The sequence below is a fragment of the Bos grunniens genome, chromosome X (genome assembly GCF_055505025.1).
Source record: "Bos grunniens cultivar Pamir isolate PY7600 chromosome X, Bosgru_T2T1.0, whole genome shotgun sequence".
NCBI classification, from domain to species: domain Eukaryota; kingdom Metazoa; phylum Chordata; class Mammalia; order Artiodactyla; family Bovidae; genus Bos; species Bos grunniens.
Window position 1 is genome coordinate 21427501 of NC_141194.1, and position 26567 is coordinate 21454067.

General features: G+C 38.8%; 1 protein-coding gene and 1 long non-coding RNA gene across 5 annotated transcripts in view; one reads left to right on the forward strand and one right to left on the reverse strand.

The window, feature by feature from the left end:
* POLA1 (DNA polymerase alpha 1, catalytic subunit) overlaps nucleotides 1-26567 on the forward strand; it is a 295794-nt gene that overhangs the window by 150013 nt on the left and 119214 nt on the right. The window lies entirely within an intron of this gene.
* LOC147339922 (uncharacterized) overlaps nucleotides 25078-26567 on the reverse strand; it is a 126803-nt gene continuing 125313 nt past the window's right edge. Inside the window, exon 5 of the long non-coding RNA XR_015159737.1 lies at nucleotides 25078-25799. This is a non-coding gene — a long non-coding RNA (uncharacterized LOC147339922). The remainder of the gene's footprint in view (nucleotides 25800-26567) is intronic.

Here is a 26567-nt window from a genome sequence, read left to right on the forward strand (position 1 = left end):
AAGAATCCATGGTAATTTTGTTAATTTATCATGTTTGCAAAAAAAAATGGTGAATTTTGTAATGGATATGTATTCCTCGAAAACAAAACTAATAACAGCCACCAAACATAATGTTGTTAAACCAGAAGTTAAACTGGAGCTACCTTTTATTAAAAGTGCAGAAAGGAGGGTAAAATACTGGTTGAAGTATTTGCTCCGCCAAAATACACATCCACTTGGGATCGTACATAGGCAACAGAATTCATGGTGTCCAACAGTGCTTGAAGGAGGACCATTTCTTTAGGAATATACAGAGCTCAATTAGTAAATAAATCTGATAATAGGAGATGAAGCAGCCTCCCACCACATCACCACCCTCACTGTACCCCCACCTGTGTAATTTACTAGCAGGGCCACTCTTATTTCCATTGCCTTTTTCTTTTCAAGTGTAGCAATACATCATGACAGCTATATTGCACGGGTGAATCTGAGGGTTTTAGAGCCATGCAATGATGTTCAGTAACTTCTGTTCCTCTGCAAATATTTGGTGTTCAATAACCCTCAAAATTTCTCATTTCTTACCTGTGGTGATGTGGGCTGATAGTTTTTAGGCTGTAGGTTGCAATATGCAGTAGTCTCACAGGTATGTTAGTTCAAATAGTTTAAACTCTAAGCACCAGTGGAATTATTGTTTATTTTCTTGCCTCTGCATTTATATTTAGAACACTTAAAAAGAACAAATTGAGTTTCTTTTTTGTAAAACCTCTTAACAGCATAATTATAAGTGGTACAAAAGGCATGCTAAGAGGCAATAGATATCCATCCCACCCATTCAGCATCCGAAGCAATGCAATCCATGCTGCCCAGTGGTACTTAAAGAAGGATTGTTCCCTTAGGAAGCCATAGAAGTCATCTTAAATCTTATTAAGACAAAATAAAAGAATTAGTATTTCTTTTTGCTCCACATCATTTAATAGGGAAGCTTAGCATAAATGGACACCAATTGCATTTTTTAATGCAGTATTCTAATACTGAAGCCCATTGGTGGAGGTTTGGTCTGTTTTTATTAGTGAATGTTTTTTCTTAAGTATAAATATTAAGCAAGCTGGTCTTGAATCAGGTACAACATTTTGCTGTGACAGCATGGTGTGTTCTCACAGAAAAATTAAGAAACATGGGATTTGGTGATGGTTGGAAGTAGAATCTCATTATAAGTAAATTTACTACTGTACAAATTGAAGGGAATAACAGGTTAAATCTAGTGCTCTAAAATGTGCCAGCTACATGTTCTAAGCAAACAGAGTAACATGGTATGACTATTAGTTGTTATAAAGGAGTTGCATTAAGCAACTTGGATCAGGTACAGCCTTATATGCCACCTGACTTTTAACCTTCATAGAGTAACCAATGTTTCTTTGTACTCTGAATATTTACCACAACACCTTGTTATCCTTTATTTTGTTTAATCTTAACCTATGGCATGGACCCTATTTGGGGAGGTATAGAACTAGAGCATGATCTTGAGAAACTAGCAGGGGATCCACACCAAATTCTCAGGTGCCCTGACCACAGGGAAAGCAGACTTCAGATCTTTCTGCAGCATCTGAGCTCCTGCCCGTAGGTCTCCATGTTCTTCCCCGCATATGCATATTTTCCCTCCAGAGCCTTTTGTCAGAGGTGGGGGCAGTCATAGCCAAGACCCTTGCCAGTTCTTTACTCACATTAAGAAAGCTCAGTGCTGGCTTATATCAGTCTCCAGAGCAGCTCCTCCTAGTCTTGCGATAGACTGTGAGGTTTTGTACTCTAACACTTGGTCAGAGTTCCTCTCTAGTCGCCTAGCACTTCAGGACCTTCTCCAAGCCAGCGTTTCATAGCCTGTGAGACAATGATAGTAATAGTACCTGGCCTGTCAGGTCCTAAGAAGGACTACATGGGATGATGCATTTCAAGTGCTTAGCACTTAGAGAGTGACTGCTGTTAACACTCCTTATTCTCTTCTGAGATAACAGTTCCTCCGTGTGCTCAGCTCTGCACGCCCAAGATTCAGCCCTGGGCTGGGGCCTCGCTGCTAGGTTTGAGGCTTGTCTGGAAACTTCCATCGTCTCGCTGCTCTCCTCTCCAGTCAGAACTACACGACACTGCGTGGTGTTGTCTTTCCCCCTGGCCATCCCTGCATTTTGCCAACACGGGAATTTCCTTTTTGGTGTTGGTGAATGTGGTCTGAAAGTCAGCCTAAGGAAGGGACAGTGATAAGGGGAGCTTGAGGAAGCAGCTGAAAACAAGGAAAGGACACTAGGCTCTCAGTCCTCCAGGGTCCAGCACCCAGGATTGTGCCTAACCTGGTTGGTGCTCAGTAAAAGGTTGTTGAATTCTGAGAGGCTGGTGCTATCCAGTGACTTACTGGGTCACAAACAGCAGCACCAGGACCGCAATCATCCTTGGGGACTCTTGCCCAGAATCCTCGTCCTCACACACGTTAAGGCAGCCGTTGATGAACAGCTGGTTGCACGCTATTGTCGTCCCTCATGGTAGAACACTGCCAGGGTCCTGGGCGTGAACCTTCCAAGCCCAGCCAGGCCATGGAGTCAGTGGGGACATGGGTCTGGATCGCCAGTGACAGCCACCCAGCCATGCACCAGTGCAGCTGCTGAAGGGACACCTGCGGCTTCGGTGGCTTTTGAAATGGTTGGCCTCACCTGAAGGGAAAATTGGAGGTTTTTTGAAATGCTCAGGTAATGCCAAAGGAGTTGTCAAATATCTGAAAACAAGTGGGTTAAAACAGAAAATTGCTTGTGCCCCAACAGTAGAATCCCTTTTTCAGTTTGATTTCTCTAACCTGGAGTCTTTAGGAAAAATTCAACTTCAGGTCTAAACCCCGTCAGTGAGAGCTACTGTCTTGTAGTAACGTAAGAAACTGAACCAGAACAGATTCCATTTAACCTTTCAAAAGTGCGATTCTCACACCATTGACCTTCTTGGCTTCAAGGAGCAAACCAGAGCTCTCGTTCTCTGCTGTACACTGAAACGAGAGAGGAGGAGGGCACCTTGGGCAGTGTCTGTCTCTCATACTTGCCTTCCCTAGAAAGTATACATTATGATTCACAGGTGAAAGTCGGTTCTTTGCAGATATGAATTTGCGGATTGTTCTGTCTAGCTTAGTCTTGTGTTCAATGGAATAACTATTTCTGTTTGAGAGGAACTTAGTTCAGCTGCCTTCCCACGGGACCATAGAAAAAGCCTGGATTCCAAAGAATAACACTGTTAATAAGAATTAGAGCACCAATATTTTCTAATTGGTGGATGTTGGTTTGTTTTGGGCTTGGTGTACCTCAGAAGTGGCTTTACCATTTGCTCCTACCAGCAAATGTTGGTCTTAGCTGGATTTGGAGCAGTGTTTAACTTTCTGTCCTGATTCAAAACTCATTTGATCTGTCGTACTTCCTCAAAAATGCTTTCAGTTTCTACTATGCTCCAGCATATGATGACTCTTTCTGTTAGAGTTTTGTGAAGTACGTTATTCAGCTTCTTTGCTTAAAGATCCCCAGCCTCATTCAGATTGCACAGGTGCTCAGGCAGGATCCTTGGCTGTTGGAGAAGCTCTTAGCATTGCTGGGAACTTAGATAATTTGCTAGCTGGCCTCTCAGGAGCCTTGTGTTGCTGGCCTTTCAGTCTCTATCCATCACCAAAGAATGTTTAAGAATTGTGTCAGGAAAAAACCCAAGCTATCCAGAATTTATGTCTATATTTACTGTGAAGAAAGCTGAGTGCCAAAGAATTGATGCTTTTGAACTGTGGTGTTGGAGAAGACTCTTGAGAGAGTCCCTTGGACTGCAAGGAGATCCAACCAGTCCATTCTAAAGGAGATCAGTCCTGGGATTTCTTTGGAAGGACTGATGCTAAAGTTGAAACTCCAATACTTTGGCCACCTCATGGGAAGAGTTGACTCATTGGAAAAGACCCTGATGCTGGGAGGGATTGGGGGCAGGAGGAGAAGGGACGACAGAGGATGAGATGGCTGGATGGCATCACCGACTCGATGGACGTGAGTTTGAGTGAACTCCGGGAGTTGGTGATGGACAGGGAGGCCTGGCGTGCTGCAATTCATGGGGTCACAGAGTCGGACACGACTGAGCAACTGAACTGAATTGAAAATATAGATATAGATATAGATACACACACACACACACACACACTCTCTCTAAAGAATTAGAAACCGTATGGATGAAGTTACAGGTAATCTTTTGAGGATCATTTTTTTCTACTATAGCATTTCATCTAGTATCAAGAAAGTCCTGCTTTAATTTTTACAGTATAGTGGCTTCTCATGCTGATGAGTGTTTACAATGTTATAGCACAGTCGTTTGCAAAGCTTTCATTCTGTGGGACCTTGCACACTCTTAAATGACTGAGAATGGCAAAGAGTTTTTGCTTATGTGGGTTATATGTATTCCTGTTTACTAAATTATAAAATGAAACATACAAAGTATTAACTCATTTATTTGACAGTAAGCATATAACAAAAAGTTTTAATGAAAAATATATTACAAAGCAAAGCAATTTGTAACAACTTTTGCAAATCTCTGATATCTGGCTTCAAAGAAAGCTAGAGTCTCGTATCTGCCTGTGATCCAATCTACTGTGATATGTTGTAGTGTTGTTTTGGTGGAAGTATATGAAGAAAATTTGGCTTTGCTTAGGTATGTAGTTGGAAAAGATGGTATTTTAATAGCCTTTTCCATTAATAGTGGGTGTTCTTTTTTATCACTACACCAAACCTTGTAGCATGGTAGTTTCTTAAAGGTTATTTCAAATGTGGAATCTGAAACCACATCAGTAAGCCTTTTTTACACTTATACATTAATGTCCCGTATCTTAAATAGTATATGGTATATAACATTATATTTTTGTTTTCCAAGTATTTGACAATGAATGTGTATATTTTTCAGGGGCTGGTGTTGGTTACATTTTGAAATTTATATACAGTACAATTCACTCTCTGGTGTTCAGTTCTGTGAATACTGACAAATGCCTAAGGGTCAGGTTATGTTACTGTTACCCCAGTCAAGATACAGAACACGTTCGTCACCCAATTCCCTTGTGCTACTTCTTTGAGTTGCACTTTAAAAATAATTTCATTCGAATGACTAGTCTCATATACCACTTTAAAAAATATATTTCTTTCTTTATTTTTGGTTGTGCTGAGTCTTCCTTGCTGAGGGCTTTTCTCTAGTTGCAATGAGCAGGGGCTACTCTCTAGTTGTGGTGCACAGACCTGTTGTGGTAGCTTCTTGTTGCAGAGCATACCGTCTCTAGGGTGTGCAGGTTTAAGTACTTGCAGCTCCCAGGCTCTAGAACACAGGCTCAGTAGATGTGATGCACGGGCTTAGTTGCTCTGTGGCGTGTGGAATCTTCCCAGATCAGGGTTCGAACCTGTTTCTCCTAGATTGGCAGCTGGATTCTTTACCACTGAGCCACCAGGGAAGCCCTGTACCACTTTTGCTTACGAAGTGTCATATTTTCCATCCATGGCATTATCTGGAACCCATCCCCAACCTTTGTACTGAATATGCTGCCATTCCCAGAGATGTGCAGAATTAAGCTTTGTAATGTATGTGTTTTTTTGCTTAGCTTGGAGAGGGTAAGTACTTGAGAGTCGGACACGACTGAGCGGCTTCACTTTCATTTTTCACTTTCATGCATTGGAGAAGGAAATGGCAAGCCACTCCAGTGTTCTTGTCTGGAGAATCCCAGGGACGGCGGGGCCTGGTGGGCTGCCGTCTATGGGGTCGCATAGAGTTGGACACGACTGAAGTGACTTAGCAGCAGCAGTAGCAGGCTGAGGAGTATTTGTGTATAGAAATGTCATCTTCCCTGTATCTCTTCTAGGAGACCTCCTGTATAGTGATTTTTGTGACATCATCTGATCCTCCATATGTCTAGGAATTATGATCTTTACAATATTTTAAAGTGGTTCTAAGATCTGCAGTCTTGTCACCACCCTCTCAATCTTTAACTCAACATAATCTCCTTTTGAGTAGCTTCACCCTTCCATCTGTAGGAAGTTCATAGTTTTGCCCAGGCCTAATATACCATGAATGGAACCCCAAAATAAACATGGGGCAGGGGAGATGCTGGTCACAGGCTACAAAGTTGCAGTTACATAGGATGAATAAGTCTAGAGCTCTAATGTTCAGTCTGATAGCTATAGTTAATAATATCATATTGAATACTACAAATTTTCTGAGAGTAGATTTCAGATGCTCTCATCACACACACATACAGAATAACTATGTGAGAAGGTAATGTTAACTAGCTTGACTGTCATAATCATTTCACTGTGTATATCTAATCATGTTGTACACCTTCAATATATAAAATTTTCTTTGAAAAATTAAAATTACAGTATCATAAATGGGACAATCCCTGGGCTACATTTCCCAGTGTTCCTCACAGCAATCAGGTAATAGACATGGGATTCTGGAGCTTCCTTAGTATTCAGCAATTTGAATGAAAATAGACCATCCATCTTTTGAAAGGATTTGGACTTTTTCGAGGTTCCTATGGAAACTTTGAAAAATTTTCAAACTGGTTTACTTGGCTCTCTGTAGGGCTGTCAGGAACTTCCTCCCTAAACACTGTTTTTTCCTGGTCTCTCCTACCAAAAGTATTGAATGTGCCTTAAAGAAAGAGACAAGTGATTTGAAATGGAGGGGATTCCATTATGGTGATATACATTATATATTACATCAGTTCAGTTCAGTTGCTCAGTCGTGTCCAACTCTTTGCGACCCCATGAATCGAAGCACACCAGGCCTCCCTGTCCATCACCAACTCCCAGAGTTCAGTCAGACTCACGTCCATCGAGTCAGTGATGCCATCCAACCATCTCATCCTCTGTCGTCCCATTCTCCTCATGCTCCCAATCCCTCCCAGCATCAGTCTTTTCCAATGAGTCAACTCTTCACATGAGGTGGCCAGAGTACTGGAGTTTCAGCTTTAGCATCAGTCCTTCCAAAGAAATCCCAGGGCTGATCTTTATAATGGACTGGTTGGATCTCCTTGCAGTCCAAGGGACTCTCAAGAGTCTTCTCCAACACCACAGTTCAAAAGCATCAATTCTTCGGCACTCAGCTTTCTTCACAGTCCAACTCTCATATCTATACATGACCACTGGAAAAACCATAGCCTTGACTAGACGGACCTTTGTTGGCAAAGTAATGTCTCTGCTTTTGAATATGCTGTCTAGGTTGGTCATAACTTTCCTTCCAAGGAGTAAGCATCTTTTAATTTCATGGCTGCAGTCGCCATCTGCAGTGATTTTGGAGCCCCAAAAAATAAAGTCTGACACTGTTTCCCCATCTATTTCCCATGAAGTGATGGGACCAGATGCCATGATCTTCGTTTTCTGAATGTTGAGCTTTAAGCCAACTTTTTCAGTCTCCTCTTTCACTTTCATCAAGAGGCTTTTTAGTTCCTCTTCACTTTCTGCCATAAGGGTGGTGTCGTCTGCATATCTGAGGTTATTGATATTTCTCCTGGCAATCTGGATTCCAGCTTGTGCTTCTACCAGCCCAGCATTTCTCATGATGTACTCTGCATATAAGTTAAATAAGCAGGGTGACAATATACAGCCTTGACATACTCCTTTTCCCATTTGGAACCAGTCTGTTGTTCCATGTCCAGTTCTACCTGTTGCTTCTTGACCTGCATATAGGTTTCTCAAGAGGCAGGTCAGGTGGTCTGGTATTCCCATCTCTTTCAGAATTTTCCACAGTTTATTGTGATCCACACAGTCAAAGGCTTTGGCATAGTCAATAAAGCAGAAATAGATGTTTTTCTGGAACTCTCTTGCTTTTTCGATGATCCAGTAGATGTTGGCAATTTGATCTCCGGTTCCTCTGTCTTTTCTAAAACCAGCTTGAACATCTAGTAGTTCACAGTTCACATATTGCTGAAGCCGAGCTTGGAGAATTTTGAGCATTACTTTACTAGCGTGTGAGATGAGTGCAATTGTGTAGTACTTTGAGCATTCTTTGGGATTGGAAGGAAAACTGACCTTTTCCAGTCCTGTGGCCACTGCTGAGTTTTCCAAATTTGCTGGCATATTGAGTGCAGCACTTTCACAGCATCATCTTTCAGGATTTGAAATAGCTCAACTGGAATTCCATCACCTCCACTAGCTTTGTTCGTAGTGATGCTTTCTAAGGCCCACTTGACTTCACATTCCAGGATATCTGGCTCTAGGTGAGTGATCACACTGTCGTGATTATCTTGGTCATGAAGATCTTTTTTGTATAGTTCTGTGTATTCTTGCCATCTCTTCTTAATATCTTCTGCTTCTGTTAGGTCCATACCATTTCTGTCCTTTATCGAGCCCATCTTCACATGAAATGTTCCCTTGGTATCTCTGATTTTCTTGAAGAGATCTCTAGTCTTTCCCATTCTGTTGTTTTCCTCTATTTCTTTGCATTGATTGCTGAGGAAGGCTTTCTTATCTCTTCTTGCTATTCTTTGGAACTCTGCATTCAGATGCTTATATCTTTTCTTTTCTCCTTTGCTTTTCGCTTCTCTTCTTTTCACAGCTATTTGTAAGCCCTCCTCAGACAGCCATTTTGCTTTTTTGCATTTCTTTTCCATGGGCATGGTCTTGATCCCTGTCTCCTGTCCAATGTCACGAACCTCATTCCATAGTTCATCAGGCACTCTGTCTATCAGATCTAGTAGTCCCTTAAATCTATTTCTCACTTCCACTGTATAATCATAAGGGATTTGATTTAGGTCATACCTGATTGGTCTGGTGGTTTTCCCCACTTTTCTTCAATTTAAGTCTGAATTTGGCAATAAGGAGTTTATGATGTGATCCACAGTCAACTCCTGGTCTTGTTTTTGTTGACTGAATGGAGCTTCTCCATCTTTGGCTGCAAAGAATATGATCAGTCTGATTTTGGTGTTGACCATCTGGTGATGTCCATGTGTAGAGTCTTCTCTTGTTTTGTTGGAAGAGGGTGTTTCCCATGACCAGTGCGTTTTCTTGGCAAAACTCTTTATTAGTCTTTGCTCTGCTTCATTCCATATTCCAAGGCCAAATTTGCCTGTTATTCCAGGTGTTTCTTGACTTCCTACTTCTGCATTCCAGTCCCCTATAATGAAAAGGACATCTTTTTTGGGTGTTAGTTCTAAAAGGTCTTATACTTCTTCATAGAACCGTTCACTTCAGCTTTTTTAGCATTACTGGTTGAGGCATAGACTTGGATTACTGTGATATTGAATGGTTTGCCTTGGAAACGAACAGAGATCATTCTGTCGTTTTTGAGATTGCATCCAAGTACTGCATTTCAGACTCTTTTGTTGACCATGATGGCTACTCCACTTCTTATAAGGGATTCCTGCCCACAGTAGTAGATACAATGGTCATCTGAGTTAAATTCACCCATTCCAGTCCATTTTAGTTCACTGATTCCTAGAATGTCGACGTTCACTCTTGCCATCTCCTGTTTGACCACTTTGAATTTGCCTTGATTCATGGACCTGACATTGCAGGTTCCTATGCAATATTGCTCTTTACAGCATCGGGCTTTGCTTCTATCACCAGTTACATCCACAACTGGGTATTGTTTTTGCTTTGGCTCTATCCCTTCATTCTTTCTGGAGTTATTTCTCCACTGATCTCCAGTAGCATATTGGGCACCTACTGACCTGGGGAGTTTCTCTTTCAGTATCCTATCATTTTGCCTTTTCATACTGTTCATGTGATTCTCAAGGCAAGAATACTGAAGTGGTTTGCCATTCCCTTCTCCAGTGGACCACATTCTGTCAGGCCTCTCCACCATGACCTGCCCGTCTTGGGTGGCCCCACGGGCATGGCCTAGTTTCATTGAGTTAGACAAGGCTGTGATCCTAGTGTGATTAGATTGACTAGTTTTCTGTGATTATGGTTTCAGTGTATCTGCCCTCTGATACCCTCTTGCAACACCTACCTTCTTTCTGGGGTTTCTCTTACCTTGGACATGGGGTATGTCTTCACAGCTGCTGCGGTAAAGCGCAGCCGCTGTTCCTTACCTTGGATGAGGGGTATCTTGTCACCGCCGCCCCTCCTAACCTTGACGTGGAATAGCTCCTCTAGACCCTCCTGGGCCCTGGCAGCCACTGTTCCTTGGACTCCTCCTGGCCGCCGCCCCTGCCCTCGGGCGTGGGGTAGCTCCTCAGGGCTGCTCCAGCGCTGTCGCAGCCTGGTACTCTTGGCTGCCGCCCCTGACCTTGGACGCGGGTTAGCTCCTCTGAGCTGCCACCCCTGACCTCGGACATGGAGTAGCTCCTCTCGGCCATTCCTGCACCATCGCAGCCTGGCACTCTCAGCCGCTGCCCCTGACCTCGGACGTGGGGTAATTCCTCTTGGCCGCTGCCCCTCGGACATGGGGATATATTACATAGTACATTTTAATTTTCCAAGCATGTTCACAACCTTTCCTAATGTGTTCCTCACAATATTCTTATGAGGTTCACAGAGCCATACCCTCCAGTTGCCCACGTTGGATGTCAAAGTGTTATATATTTTTCGTATTGTCACACTGTCTTTCCCTCCATTCTCACTGTTTTAATTCACTTCCTGGTCATCTTAGTTTTCTAATTGATCTTCCTGTTTTGGCCTATTCCCTTATCAGTCCATTCTCCAGGCTGTTTCACAGGATTTTCTTCCCAAAGTAGGGTTAATGATGTTACCTTGCAGTTTAAAAAAACTTCTGTGTATTTTCATGTTTTGCAGATTGAAATTCAAATTCCCTAGCATGGCCACTTTCTTCTCCATCCATGCTGTATTTTCATAGGTTATCTGCCCACTGCCCAGGAGAGCTTAGTAGTCCTCAAAGTTGCCACATGCTTTTCTCCCTCCCCGTGTTCACTCCTGCCGTCTCCTCTGCCTGGAACCCCCTGCCTCCACTCATACTGCCCCAGCTTGTAAAATTCTTACGCCTTCATTGGCACAGTCTTTGGAAAGCTTTCTTCTGTCAACTCTCCAGGCAGAATATCCTTTCTCCTGTTTGTCCATAACCCCTGAACCCATGTGGGGCAGCATCTATTGGGCAGCAGTTCTGTCCTGCACAGATGGCAAATTCCTGTTGAATGCAAGCTGCACTGTTGAGTCCCTTATTTCACTTCATTTCCTTGGAGCAGAGCAGAGCTCTAGGGACATGGCAGGCACAGGAGTTGGTTAGTAGAGCACAAGAGCGATCTTGGAACCTTCAGAAAGGCTTTGGCTGCCATATTTTGTTTTTGATGGAATAGCCAATTAATTCCTATTTTTTACTATTAATGACTTCACACTCAGTGGACAGTATTTTCTGGAATGTCAGCTTCAATCTCTCTCTCAGTTTAAATTTCAGTCACCTTAAGAATCTCAAGAAGGTTGTGTGTGTGTGTGTGTGTCTTGCAAAGATGTGGTGTTGATCTTTTCTTTTATCTTACAGTACTCTTCCTGACCCCTAAACTATGACCAGGAAACTGGCTTCTTAGTAGCAGGGCTGGATTTGAAACTCCTGTTGGCCTAAGCTGTCTTAACACTGGGCAGTCACACCTTTTTCCTGTTAACAAGCATAGCTAAATATCCAGACATACAACTTGAGAAGCCCTTAGGACCATGGGTGTGCTTGTGTATTTCCTGTTTTTGTGTGCTCTTCCTCAGCCCTGGTATGCATATATATATATATATATATATATACACTCATATATATATATATATATATATGAGTAATGGGATGCACTTGGCTTTTGCCTTCTGTTGGAGAGTTGTTTTATTTATTGGTCATGTGCTCAGTGGTGCTGATGACCTGTTAGGGAAAATCAGGAAGGGTAGAAAAGTGGCTGATAATAGAATGTTAAATGTAAACTTTTGCAGGGGTTCTCAGTAAAGCTCATCAAATCCAAGTTTAACAGATAACTTGCATTTGTGATACAGATGAAATATTTTTGGACAATGGTAATGCATATCTCATTTCCATTCTGAAGTTGGTAGTAAAAGCACCTCTGGAATAAGCGAGAACAAGAGAATGGACACAAGTTTAGATGACATTTTTTTGTCAGACCATCGCTAGCAGTTGATGGACCAAGTGTACTTTTTTTTTTCTACTTTCCTCCCCCCCCTTTTTTTTTTTAAAGTAAGTAGAGTGCAGTTCAATTTGCAGCACTTGGACCTTGTGAAAGACAACCAACCAAATAGATAATAAACCAAATAGAAAAAGGGCTCACCCAAGGCACATACTGTCCAGCTCTGAGTAGTGTCAGATTCCTCGGGCAGCAGTCCTTCCCCCACCTATTCAAAATCCTCTGGACACCCCTTCATTGTTTCTGTTGAAGCCAAGAGTCAGCAAATAGCTTTTGTGTTAGGCTTTAAAAATCAAAGTTGTTTTATCATATTAAACTGCCAGGACCGTGTCTTCTTGACACGAGACCCCTGAAATGCCTATTACAATGCCATGGACTCAGCAAACATTTAGCTCTATGTGAAATCAAGCACACTAAAAACATGGATTATAAGAACAAGTCATTTTCTAAACTAATGCTCTACCTGGTTCTTTGGTGATCTTTTAGCTGATTTCACATAAGTTAATGTCTGATATCATCAGAACATTTGCTTTATAGAAAGAAATGATAGATTGTTAGGAGGAAATGTAGTAGGTTTTGGTAATGTTGAAAAAAAGAACTGGATATGTGTTTAGGAAATTTGGGAAAGCCTTTTGTTTGTTAAATTTATAAGTAAAGTACTTAGGATGTCTCATTGTCACCAATCTGGAGAACCTGCCTCAAGCCAAATTTTGTGCTTCATAAGTGTTAATTTAATGTTTTTGAAAGCAGGTTATAAGCTTTTTCAGATGTGGGGCTAAATGTTCATCGTAAAGATGATATCAAATGTATAGTTTCATCTTTGTGTATATTTTTACAAAATTAGATATGTGATCTAAAAGTTTTTTAGAAATCTTATAATGCTGGTTATATACACACAATTTTTTTAAAGCCAGGAATCACTCGTTTTCTTCTAAAGTAGACAATCAAAATAAGCAGTTTGAAGAGATGGATTTAAGACAGCGAAATTGTTGTATCTTCAGCTGTGTAAAGAAGTACTGTACCTTGGACCAGAAAACGTGTATTAGCGATGGTTCGGTTAGTGACTGCAAAAGCAAAATAAATACCGTAGTGTAAAATACAGTTCTACATGACAGCACGTTTGGCTGGTACCAAACATCAGAATTTAGGGATCAGTTGGCACTAAGATGTGTTCTGCTTCTTTTCCTGAAAATACATTAATAATCAAATCTTGGAGTTCCTTTGTTTCTCGTTGATTGCTGGTTAGCAAGAGGTTTGGTCAGGTTTTCTGGTTGACGTTTGTTTCTGTGGTAAGTAAAGGAGGAGGAGTGTTTGTCATAAACCTGTCCCCCAAAAGGTGCCTCATTTCTCTTCAAAACTTTCACTGTCTATACAGTTTTTGCAGAAGAGAGGTGCAATATTGCTTATTTTGGATGTAGAATGTTGATCAGAACATCACTTTTTATTGTAAAATTGTAATGAACTGTGATAATAAACTTACTTGCCCAGGCGTATTTTCTCCCTTCTGTTAATCTTTAAAAAGTCTCTATGTTCAGAAAAAAAGGTAACTCTTAAAGACCTCAAATTGCAAAAGCAGTGCCACTTCTTCTGAGAGCTTTGGGGCAATCCTCTGATGTGTAATTGCTTTTACATCAGTCACAAGAGAGAGACAAGAATGCGCTTTCCTTGAACTTAACAGTTTGGGCAATTTTCTATAATCCAGTAAATACAAATTGTAGCTTGATTATTCATCTACGTCTGTCAAGCAAATTTTAATGGATGAATGAATGAGTCAAATCTATGCATGGAAATATACAAATGTGCAAAATATGGGTCTAATTACCAGGCTGCTGAATTTATACAAGGTCAGGTAAACAAGGCACCAGTGTAATGATTATTAATTGTTAATAATGCCTTTGGGAAAACATTCACATTTTCCTTTGAATACCTAACAGTTTGCCTTTCTAGTCATTTTAAACTCTGAAGATTTTAGCTGGTCTAAAAACACAAAAACATTTTTGCCCTATTTTTATCTTTTCCTTATAATTGCCTTCTAAATCTTTTAGAATAATGAGTAAAATATAACATGTTTTTCCGGACCCTGTTGAAAATCACAGTTTAATATGATGGCGAAAGAATTAAGTTGGGGCGGGGGGGTGGTAACACTTCCACAGCAGAATGAAATAGCTGCTATCTTTTGTCTTCATTGAAGGGATGAACATGCCCCGCCATCCTCCACCCTCTTTTCAAATATAATCGGCATTCTAAAACACAAAACCAAGGTGGTAATAAAGGAAAGGAAATCAAAGCAGGCTTTTTTCCCCTCTATTTACCATAGTAAGTCAACATTTGACTCTGTCTTGATATTGTATAAAATGAATGTTGGAAAAAGAATAATATCAATGAGTAGTTTCCCATTGAAATGCCCAAGGGCCGAAATAATTGAGGGAGTACTTGCCGAGGTTTTTCTTAGTTCAGTAACTCTTGATCACTGTGCAGTTTTGTAGCACTGCTATCATTAAGGGCTCTCCATGTCTTGAAGGACACCCCCCTCTCCCAGCTTTAATCCAAAAGTCATAAATTGTAGAACTAACATGTCGTCTGCAGGTCACCCAGGCGAAAACACTGCATCTTGAGAAATCTATCTTTCTGCCACTATGCTTTGAAATTTTTTTGAATATTTTGCATTAATGGTACTGCTGCAGTCTCTTGCTGGGCTGTCTTTTCATCCTCACAAGCTCTACATTCACAAGTTTTCCCCATGGCTAGTCTGAATGTTCTTCCCTCTGTTCTAGGCCTTTCTGCCCTCTTGACACCTGTGTTGAACATCACATGAATACAACCACCTCCCTTTGTGCTTTTTTTTTTTTTAAGTACTTGTAAATATCATTCATATCTCCCTTAAATTTCTTTAAGCTCTGTAATTGATGACTCAATCTCATTTCTTCAGCGTTTTCAGCTGTCATTTTTGTTTTGCAAGACCGCTGTTGTTTAATCACGGGTACCCTTTGTTGGTTACATCATACTGTCTAGTAGCCAAAGGGATTTGGACTGATTTTTGACCTTAACTCTATAGGTAGCATCCTATCCTCTTTTATAGTCTCCTCTAGAATATAACAGGCACAATTTATACACACTCACGGATGCTGGGGTGGCTTAATTAAATCTCTGTAGAATCACAATCAAACTCTGTATTCTGGCATTTGACACATTTTATTATCCAACCTCCTTCTCCACAGACCCTCCTATCCATTGACACCCTTAAATCCTCATTCCTCCAGACAGGCCTTGTTTTCTCACAACTGCCTGAATTGTTCTTGCCCACTTGCCATCTCTATCTGTTTAAATTCTTCTCAACCTTCATGACCCAAATCCATCTCAGTTCCAGGAAGCATTCTGTCAGATTACAACTGTGGAAGGTTTTTTCTCCTCTTGAGTTCCTAAAGAACTTGGAGTATATAACTTTTCGACTGTAATTTCTTTTATACAGTCTATTGTATTTACATTGTTTCACTTGACAAATAATTTTGTTTCCTATAAGCTTTTAGACTTATATAGAGTGGGAGAAAGAAGACTAGTATTTAGAGGTGGTGGTTTTTGTTTTTTTTTTTTGGCCACACTGCGGCAGGATCTTAGTTCCCTGTCCAGGGATCGATCCAGCCTGAGCCCAGGGCAGTGAAAGCATGAAGTCTAATCACTGAACTGCCAGGGAATTCCCAAGACTATTATTTTTTGAGCTCTCTAACACTTTGTAAGCATTTTTTTTTTTAACCTAGGTGGTATCATTTAATTCTGCTAGCAAACCTGTGAAGGTAATTTTTTTTTTCTATTTTTACACGTAAGGAAGCTGAATTGTGTAATCAGACATTTGGCCAGTGTTATGAGGATAAGGAAATGGCAACCCACTCCAGTGTTCTTGCCTGGAGAATCCCAGGGACCGGGGAGCCTGGTAGGCTGCTGTCTATGGGGTCGCACAGAGTCAGACATGACCGAAGCGACTTAGCAGTAGCAGTAGCAGTATGAGGATAATACACTGTAGAGCTGGGATTTAAACTTGAACCTCTGATTCAAAATCCACATAGTCTTTGCAAAAAAACCTTTTTCGAGTTAAGAGTGACAATTTGCATCCTGCTCTCTCAAGTTACTAGAAAATTCAAAAAACAAAATAGATGTTCAGTAAAAGATTGAATTTTTCACTATGGAGGTCTTATTGCTTCAGCTACTAGTGGTCATGTGAATTGGCAGTAAAATAGCCAAAGCCTTAGCAAGGGCCCTCTTTACCCTGAGAAATGGCTGATACATGAAAGGTTTGGCAGTTGTACTCCCATGTAAGACTATTTAGTTGAGACAGATTATTTTTCTGTTTGTCTGTTTTTAAGCTTTCCTCTTGTTGATCCCAACATTCATTGGTATTGTTAAATGTCATGCTTCTTATTTACTATTTGCATTTCATTTTAAGAAAGTAAATCTCATTGTAGTAGCATGAATAATTTATGCTTCTGTCAAGGAATTATTAAAACACGAGAGGTTGAAAAATATGCACATTCTAAAGGTTGTATAAAAACTGAGGACTGTTTTGCCTCACTCTTGAGTGTTTATTCCAGTAGTAAACCTGGGTGCTTACTAAAAAGCCATGGTCTTATTGGCTTTAATTTAGGACTCTGTGCAAAGTTGTAATTATAGTTATAGGTAAGGAATATTTGGCATTTTATCTTTCATAATAGAAAATAGGTCTTCATAACTTTGGGGGAGCTAGTTATATTTTTATATAAAGCAGGGAATTTCTCTGAGGTACATTTATTTTTGAAGAATTAGTAGTTATAAAAATTAGGAAGATTGTACAACTGCAGAATAAAAAATTTTGATTTGATGGACACAGAAAATGTAACTGACCTTTGAGGTGACTAAAATATGATCTGTTTCAAGTATCTGAGGTTTCTTATCAACTTCTGTGCATATTGATAAATTCAGCTTATTTTGCAAACAGTTACTAATGCCATAATGCATTTTCCCATATCTTCCATCTGAATTTTTTACTATTATTGATTGAGGATTCAATTGAGAAATGTGTTTAGAACCCTGCTTTCTGTGGTAATCACAGAAGTCAGTGGGAAGACAAGAAAATTGTATTGAAAGAAATTGTGCGCGTGTGTGTTTTGTGTTTCAGCATAGATTATCTCTGCCAAAATAATAGCTGTCATTTTGTTCTTGTTATATTAGTGGCCTGTAGCTTACCAACTACTCCTTTTGCCTTAGTTTTGCTCCTGACCACTGGCTATTGCCCTCAGCAAGAGGACCTTTTTAATTGAATGTCCAAATTTGAATGATTCTTGTTCTAATACCATCATACTTTTGATCTTTTTCAAATTTAAGCGTCCTAAGTTGCGACCTCTCACCTCAACACAAGAGTCTTTTTACATTCAGGGACTTTGAAACTTCACTTCTGTTTAAAATTTCATATCATGCCCATCATGGGGGGAAAAGATGGAAAATGTATACGCTGAGCCTATAGGACTTCCTGCAGTGCTTATTAATCCTTTATGGATCATTTGAAATGTTTCTAGTTTATTTAAGCTTTGCTGCTTGTATCAGATTGTTCCTATGAAAAAAGAAAAAGTGATCATGCTTTGAATTTTTAAAAATGATCTCACTTTCAAGCAAAAGCACTTTTATGCTCCATTAAAGTTGAATTTGCCAAACTCTTACATCGCATTAACACAAGCTTTACTGGATAGATAAACGTGTTGTTCAAAGACTGACTTGAACTTTACCAAACTACATATTAAGATTTTTATCTTTATACTTCTTATTTCTTAAATTATTTTAAAAGAGACTAGTAAAATAGACTAGATTTGCCCAAATGCACTGCTTTAATGACAAAATTTTTCCATTTGATTTAAAATAGTAATATAAATTATAAGCTAATTGTTTGAATATGAAGCTAAAATAAATAAAATATTTTGAGCTCTTAAATTGTATACTTGTTTTACATATTGTTAATATCTCAATAACTGTTTTGATTTTGTTTCTGGAAATTCGTATAAGTAATTTAATTATTTTCACATTGTTAATTTTTATTCAAGTCTGTCACATTAATTTTGTTTTTGTTTTTTAAATTTTAGTAAGTTTGCTAATAAAATGATTCATTTTCCGCCTTTCCAATTAATGGATTTTTTAAATATGCATAGGACATCTTCTAGTTTTCTATGAATTATAGTGTTGCACTCTTTTTATTTATTTCATGAAGTTTTTAGCTTGGAAATAATCTTCAAATGGGTATCCTTTTGACCTCAAATTACTTAGAAAATTCTAGTCTCATTAATACCATGGCTTCCTGGCTACCAAAACCTATTATAAGAACTTGGTCTTTTCTTTGTGTTTCCTTGGCCTTGAGGTTTTAATTTAGTGTATTTGTTCTTCAGAGAAAGAACGTAAGCTAGTTTTCTACTTGAAATGACTTTCTGTATTTTTTAAATACGTGAAACCTTTGCAAAGTATGAGATTTTATTTTATCCAAAAAAATACATGCATTAGTTCTTTTTTAAAAAGAACTAATTTACATTAACAAGTATAGTGACCTTGAAAAAATATATTTTAATGGCAATAAATGGTAATAAAATTTAATATCAAGCTAAATCTTTTTCAGCTCTGATAGAATCCACTTTTTTAGCTGTTGAGTCACTGGGGTTCTTAATAAGAAGGAAAATGCATTTTCAGTAAATTACTTTTTTAAGGCAAAAAACAAACTGTAGACACAGAGGGAAAGGAGAACCTTTTATACGCCTTGTGGAAGAAAATACTCAAACTGTTAGATGAAATATTTAGCAAGTTATTTTAATGTTATAGCTCACCAATTCTGAGAGATCGATGGTACCTTGTTAGTAGGAAACTGTATTAACTTTGACTTCTAATGTAAAAATCTGCACTGGATTCATTTTCCCTAATTCACTTTATTCCTGTCTCCTGGTGTTCCATGACCTTTCAGAAATGTGTAGTTCATATTTTGTGCTCTACAAAAGCTGCCCCTTAGGTTGTACTGAATAACACAGAGTTGAATTATAGACACAATGGCAGTTCTCTGTGGCATTCCCAGTTTAAGCTTACTTACAGTCTGTTAAATTCATAAGTGAAGTGTTTTTTAATGTTGTCCATGTTAGGGAAAAGGTTAAATAATGCTCGGTTTCTCTTCGTGAGCAAATGGGGAGAGTCATTTTTGTTGTTTAGCGGAAGACTGTGTTCTCATATTTTCATTCCTCAGTCAGCATAGATGATGCTCCGGATTGTTTTGAAGCTTTCAGACAGAGGTTACATATTTCTCTTATATTTCATAAGCTGCTCATTGTACAATGGAACTGAAAATCATCTGGGGATAAACAATTTAAGACATGGCATTACTTCACACAGTTGTATACTTTGAGAAACCTTTAAAGGAGGTGAGAGTCACAGTGACTTGGAATTCTCTGAAAACTGATTTATCTTTCATCAACCAAGAAACCTTACCTTTTGGTTATTTATTTGCATTTAATTAGTGTAATCATGGCTGAGTTCTCTGTTATCAAAGAGACATGGAGAAGATACACTGTTTTCCACTTCCCAAATAAAATGGCTCCTTGAGTAATCCATCATAAGGCAATGACTTCTCAGCATTCTGATGAAATATTTTAAATATGCCTTCAAGAATAAAAGCTTATAATACTGTGCTGTGTATTGTCAGGAAAGAAGACCTGAATGCATGTACATGGGAATTGCACTTGTTCACAAGTCCAGTTTTCAGGCAGTTTTAAGACATTGGTCCCACATGATGCTTACAAAGTCATCCTCAAGGAAGAGGCAGGGCAGATGTTACTTTCAGTATCTAAGCAAGCAGAGCACACCCAACGGCTCCCCAGGTGAAAGGGGCCTGTAGTGAGGTAAGGGGGGAGTTTTGAGTTGGCTTCTGCTGTTTTGCCACAGAACCTCCTGCAAAGGAATGGCTTGTGGATTCTCACCAGCAGTCTAGCCTGAGGGAAGCTAGAGTGTTCAGCTATCCAAATTGATATCATATAGTTTAATTGCATCAGTTTAAAACTGAAAGAACATTTCTTCAGCTCCTGCAGCGTGTGACATGTTACTTCAGGCCACAGGGATTCAGAGCTGAATGATAAGATCCCAGCCCTTGGGGCCTGAGGGACTGGTCTGCCCTTCTATATCCTTTTCTTCTTCCTCTTCCTTTCTTTCCTCCATCCTCAAAATACCCTTAATTTTTTATGTTCATACATTTGGGCCTGCAGTGCTGTTAGAGCCATGATCACTCTCTTGCACTCCAGGTCTCCCAGATGAAAATATCCATTTCTCCAGAAATACAATTGAAATATTTTACATACAGGTCCAGCATGTGGTTTGTCCTTAATAAGTGTTTGTTTTCATTATTTGACATTAAATTTAATTCGTACAAATGTGTGAAAAGTTCAACTCTCTTGAGGCAGGGGTGGTGTTTTCTCTTTAAAAGTTCACTTCAAATACTATTTGGTCATGATATTTCTGGTGTAGGCAGCCAGGATGGAAGCTGGGTTGGATAAAGGCCAAATCCTTTCTGCTTAGGGAATCAATTTGCCAGACACGTGAATAGCTGTATCCCAACTCCAGGTACCTATACCCACATCCTTCTGTAATCTTTGATTCTCCTGTGATGCAGTAAATGTAGCAGTGGAGTGGAGAGTCTTCATCCTTTCAAATTGGCATGGAAAATACCTCAGGTATTTGACTACTTTGACACTGGAGGCTTTAGCGTGTTTGGTAACTGTGTGCCAGGTTTGTGTCTAGTTAGTGAAGTATCTCAGGCCTTCTGTCCTCCACAAAATTTTTAAAAACCCAATTTGTTGCAAAAGGCTTTCCTTAATGACACTTCGGAGTCCCACATGTGGAAATGTCAGTCTCTCTGCTGGCTTCTAATATACAGGCCCTTCTGAGCATGTTCCCAGGGAAGGAGAGTTGATTAGATAGAGACTTCTCTGGATTTAGTTAATTAACGGCCTACTCCAGCCCCATTTCCTGCTTTCCTGGAGAAACACTCAGTGACTGTACTTACACAGCAAAGTCAGATTTGTTAGTTCTTTTATGTGAAACATCAGATGAATAGCTGAAAGGAATCTTTTCCCAACAGCATCTCCTAAACTCCAGAATGGAATCAGAAGTAGGGCAATGGACTAGTGCATGGACAGGCCTGCCTATGATCATCTCAGCATCTTGTGGGAGACACGTCAGGCTTGCTGCAGATGGGTGAGACATCAGAATAGATTCAGGGCTAGTTAGAAGATTCAGCACACACAGTCAGGAGAGCTAGGGAGCTGAATCTAAAGAAGACTGCTTTGAACCTGTTTGCATTAACACATGAAAACATCTGCTAAGGTGGACGATATTTTCTTCAGAAATTCTGTCCTTGTGCTTTTTGCAGTTAGGCCCTGGGAATATATCTCTTCATATCCTTAGTAATCTAAATATTCAAAAGTGCATAGAGTATTTTGTGTTTTGAGAGGGGTAGCATAATGGGCAGATGTCAGGATTAGCAGCTGATTTTTTATATATATAAAATCGTATATATAATACAATATATATGTATAGAATATAATACATGTATATTATACATGTATAATATATAATACACATTTATCTTATATGTATATATAATGTATACATGTATTTTATACATATATAATACATATAAATACTATTTATATATATATATATCCCTTTCTTTCATCATGCTAGCATTCTGCCTCAGCCTGGCTTCTGTGTTTTACAAGCTAATAGAATATGCCATTTACCCTCCGGATTTACTAAACTTTATTTGTGTAAATACATGCCCACTTATCATAGTCACACCACTGAGGACTTACTAAAACACAGATTGTTAGATTCCACCCCTATAATGTCTGATTCTAGGTCTAGGATGGGGCCTGAAAATTTGCTTTTCTAGCCTGTTCCCAAGTGATGCTGATGTTGCTGGTCCAAGCACTGCTTTGAGAATGACTGCTCTAGATATTCATTGAGTTTTAGTATTCAGCCAAGAGCAGTTGTATGCAAACAATAACAACATGAAATCATAACTTAATAGTAGTAGAATGATGAGATTTAGTTAAGACGAAATACTTTCTGTGACAGAAATATGTATTTTCCTGACCTCAGTCATGGATACGTCATGAAGACTTCTGGGGAACCTCATGTTTGTTTTTTAAAATTATGTCACAGAATTAGAGGAGTCTTTTGCCAGAATAGACCTTAAAACCATCTAGCCTAATACAATATCCTTCTTTATGAAAGAAGAGACTGAGACCCCCAAAGATGAGATCTCTCTAAGTTCACTTTTTTTTCCTTCAGAGGCAGAGACAGAAGTGATTGGTTAAGTAAAGACTGTGTTAGGGAAGAGAGCTTTTAAGAGGACTAATTTTCCAAATATAAAAGGAACCATTTTAGTATTTTGTCAACATTTAAAATGTTTAAGTTCACCCCAAGTGTTGATTTTAGGCCTTCTGAGCCAAAGGTCTATAGTGATTTTAATAACAGTTTTTTCCAGTAGCAGAGATCCTTTGATGGCTTAGGTTTTGGGTCTACTGCCTAGGTTCTTGGGAAATCTGATACTAGAGGCAGCCCAATGAAAATGTTGACAAATACCAAGTTTTCAAAGTATTAACTATTGTAATTAGAAAGGAAATTAAACAGTATATAAGAATTAGAAGAGGAAGAGGTAGGTTATCATTGTCTACAGATCCATGCAAACACTGAAAACCTAATGAAATCAACGAAAAAACTAATATAGCTTAAAAGAATTTAGGGAATTCAGCTGTGTGGCATGGCCAAAAAAATTTAATAAAGTCACTAGTTACAAAATTAATATTAAAAATCAATAGTTTTGATCTAAACCAACAACACTCAGAAAATATGATGGCAGGACTAAATACCATTTCTAGTAATCACTAAGAAGATTAAATACCTAGAAATAAACTTAACAAGAAATGTGCTGGAGATATATATATATGAAGTAAACTCTAAAATAGTAAAATACTAATGAAGGTTGTAAATGGAAAAGTATATCCTATTCTTGACTAGAATTCTTCAGCAGTTTAGGATCATTCTCTAAAGTTTATCCATAAATTTAAAGCATCCTTTATTTTAAAAAGAAATCACAAGTTCCCACAAAGAAGATGACCTGCTGGTTATTAAAAATTTGAGGAGTTTAGGGTAATTAAGATCTTTTGGTACTCTCCTGATTTTGATGGAGCCAATGTAGAAAGTCCAGAGATCTAAAATTGCATTTACGATTACATAAAGAGATGGTTTTTTCCCCAGTCATCTGGGGAAAAAAATACAGTTGTATTTCTCCCTTGCTCCCTATACTAGAACAAATTCCAGATGGGTCAAAACTTAAACCTAAAAAAGTAAACTGTTAAAGTAATAGATATTTTAAAAATAATCTTGGAATGGGAAGAGCTTTTGAAACAGCACAAAAATCAGATTCTGAAAAAGAAAAATATCGATAAATTTGACTACAAATTAAAAAATAAAAATTTATGCAAGGCAAAAATTACACATACAAACACCCCCCCATAAAGTTAAAAGAGAAATGATGAAGAAGGAAAAATATTTGCTGGCCATGTAGCAAACAAAAGGCAAATTTCCTTCACTCTGGCAAATCAAAGAGAATAGGACCAACAACCTAGTAGAAAAATGAATTGGTAAGGGATGCGAACAGGCAACTCAGAAGAAATACAAGTGGTTTATAAACGTTGGTAGAGATATTCAAGCTCACTCTTAAGTTCAGACATTCAAAGGAATACTGTTTTCCACCTATCAGAATGACAGGGATCCAAAAATTAGATAAATAGGTAGCATAGGCAAGGTGGGGGGAGGAATATTCACATATATTGATCAGAGTGGAAGCTGGTACACCCTGTTTGGACCACAGTTAGATGACATCTTGTCAAAATTTTAAATGAATATACCTTTTGACTCAACAATTCCAGTTTGGGTATCTCTCTACAGAGGTACAGGACTTGTGGATATTATTAAAGGTACTGTACAAAGATATTTCTTGCAACATCATTGGTAATAATAAGAAGCTGAAAACAGCCTAATTGTTGGTCAAATGAGGATTGACTGATTGAATTATTACAATCATACAAAAGAAATCTGTGCCACCCTTAAAAAGAACATTGATGTTTATAGAATTTCCTCTTAAGTGGAAACAAGCAAGATTTAGAACATTGTATATGATACTTTCTTTGTATTTTTAAAAACAAGGGAAGAGATAGTTGCAGTATACATTTTACTTAACCCATTATATTTGACTTATTTCAATTTGTAATGAATATTTAAAATACCAGTTGGCTATTTTATATTGCCTTTTTGGGGACTGTCTTTGAAATTTACCATATATTTTATGCTTGGAGCACAGTTCAGTTTAGACTAGCCACATTTCAAGTGCTCAGGAACCATATAGGACTCCTGGCTCATGCACTAAGCAGAGTAGGTACAGAGAGCAAAGAGCACTTGGCTAGAGGTTCAGTAACCCAGGTGGCCCTGCAGCTTATTGCTCTGACAGTGTGCAAGGAGTTTACTTTTGCCTGGGCCTCATTTTTTTTAGATAGAATGTGAAGGATTAGACTAGAGTTTTTTAGAACTTTAGTTCCTTCCAACTTTAAGGTTCAAATATAGTATTTCATATTACTTGTCAACATCAGAAATGGAATTGCACTTGGTTTCAGATACACAATTTTCACCAGCACTCCTAAAATTGTGTATTCCTAAGTGAATCACAGTTCATATTGTAGGAATTATATTGTTAGTGCTTAGAGTAAGGTTCTTTGTTTATTGGTTTAAGGGAAGAATTTACTAAAGCTACATACATGTTGTAAACCAAGTAGGAATTGGTCAATTCTTTAGGCTTTGTTAATATTTCTAATGGCACATGGAGAACCAGTAAAGAGTAAAAGAATGAATCACATCAGTAGTATTTAAAGAAAGAGTAAATGTTGAAGGAGAAAGAGTTGAGAGGGAGGGGTTTTTAGTGCCCCTGTTTATAAAGTTTATTCTTCAGAAGATAATAATGAGTAGTTCGTTTTGTACAAGAGAGAATGAGAATCACTCAGACAGTGGATCTCAATTGTAGCCACACATTGGAATCACTTGGGGGAGCTTTTTAAAATCCTGATGCCCATTCTGTACCACTGGTGGTTCTTGCAGTGTGGTCCTGAGACCAGCAGCAGCCGTAGTATCTCCTGCGAACCTGTTAGAGATGCACGTTCTCAGGCCCCACCCCAAGACCTACTGAGTCAGAAACTCTGGGGTGGCGCCCAGCAATCTGTGTTGCAGCGTTCCCCTGGTGAGTCCACTGTGCAACCAGAGTTGAGAAGGAGCAAGGATTCAGGGTGGGGAGAACAGCTGGGTTTCATTTTGAGTGCTAGTTTTCATCCTGTACCTGGAAAATCCCATGGACAGAGGAGCCTGGTAGGCTACAGTCCATGGGGTCACAAAGAGTCGGACACGACTGAGCGACTTCACTTTCACTTTCTTTCACTTTTCATCCTGTGTTAGCCATGAGGATAGAGTTGGAGATGGAATGCAGTCCGCTGGCTTGGTGTTAGCCATTCCTGATTTGGGGGTTTGGTAATTTATTGATAGTGTAGATGTTGCATTTCACAAATGGAAGTCAAGAAGCATCCAATCCAGTTGAGGGGAAAAAACATGGGAACCACAAAAGCCACAGAAACTACAAAAGGTTGGGACAGAAGGGAACAAGTATGTTAATTAAAATGTTGTAAATGAAGAAATCCCAGGTAGATTATAAATTATTTCATTTATGTATGTTTCTTAAAAAAGGTTCAAGTGCCATGATGATTTTAGGTCCCCTTTATCATCTGTTGTCAAGTCTATTTGATCAAAAAGCATTGAAGGCTTGTTGAACCCTTTATCATTTGGCATTAAAGGATCCATTTCCTCTTTAACATTTGAGCTTTAGGTAGGAATGCACTTAATATAGGTATGGTAAATTCGGAATGAACTAAGCCAAAAATAAAATATATTTTCCAAGTATAAAGAGGTTGTCACTGACTGAGAAGGAGTTAACATGTCACATTCTTTTGATTTCTACTTCTCGGGAGAAATCACAGTATCTGTAATTTTGGAGGCATATTCTGAAGAATGTTATATTGTGATCTCTGTAAGCTGAATCTTAGAAATCTGTCTGGGAGTTTTCAGCCCTGACAAAATAAGAATGGACCCATTTTAGTATCAGGTTGGTTTGATTTTTTAAAAGTTAAGAGGATTGTATATGCAGATCATTAGAGGGACTGTTTTTCCTCTGCCTTGTTAACAGCAGATGGAAGAAAGCAGGCTGGGCTGTGTTGAGAGTACATCTCGTGCTGCTTATCTTTTGCGATCTTGGCTGTATAACTTCTGTAAACCCTTTTTATGTATTTTTCTTTTCTCATCCCCAAACATTACATTTTATGTGGGAAAGTCAATTTTGATAATTTTC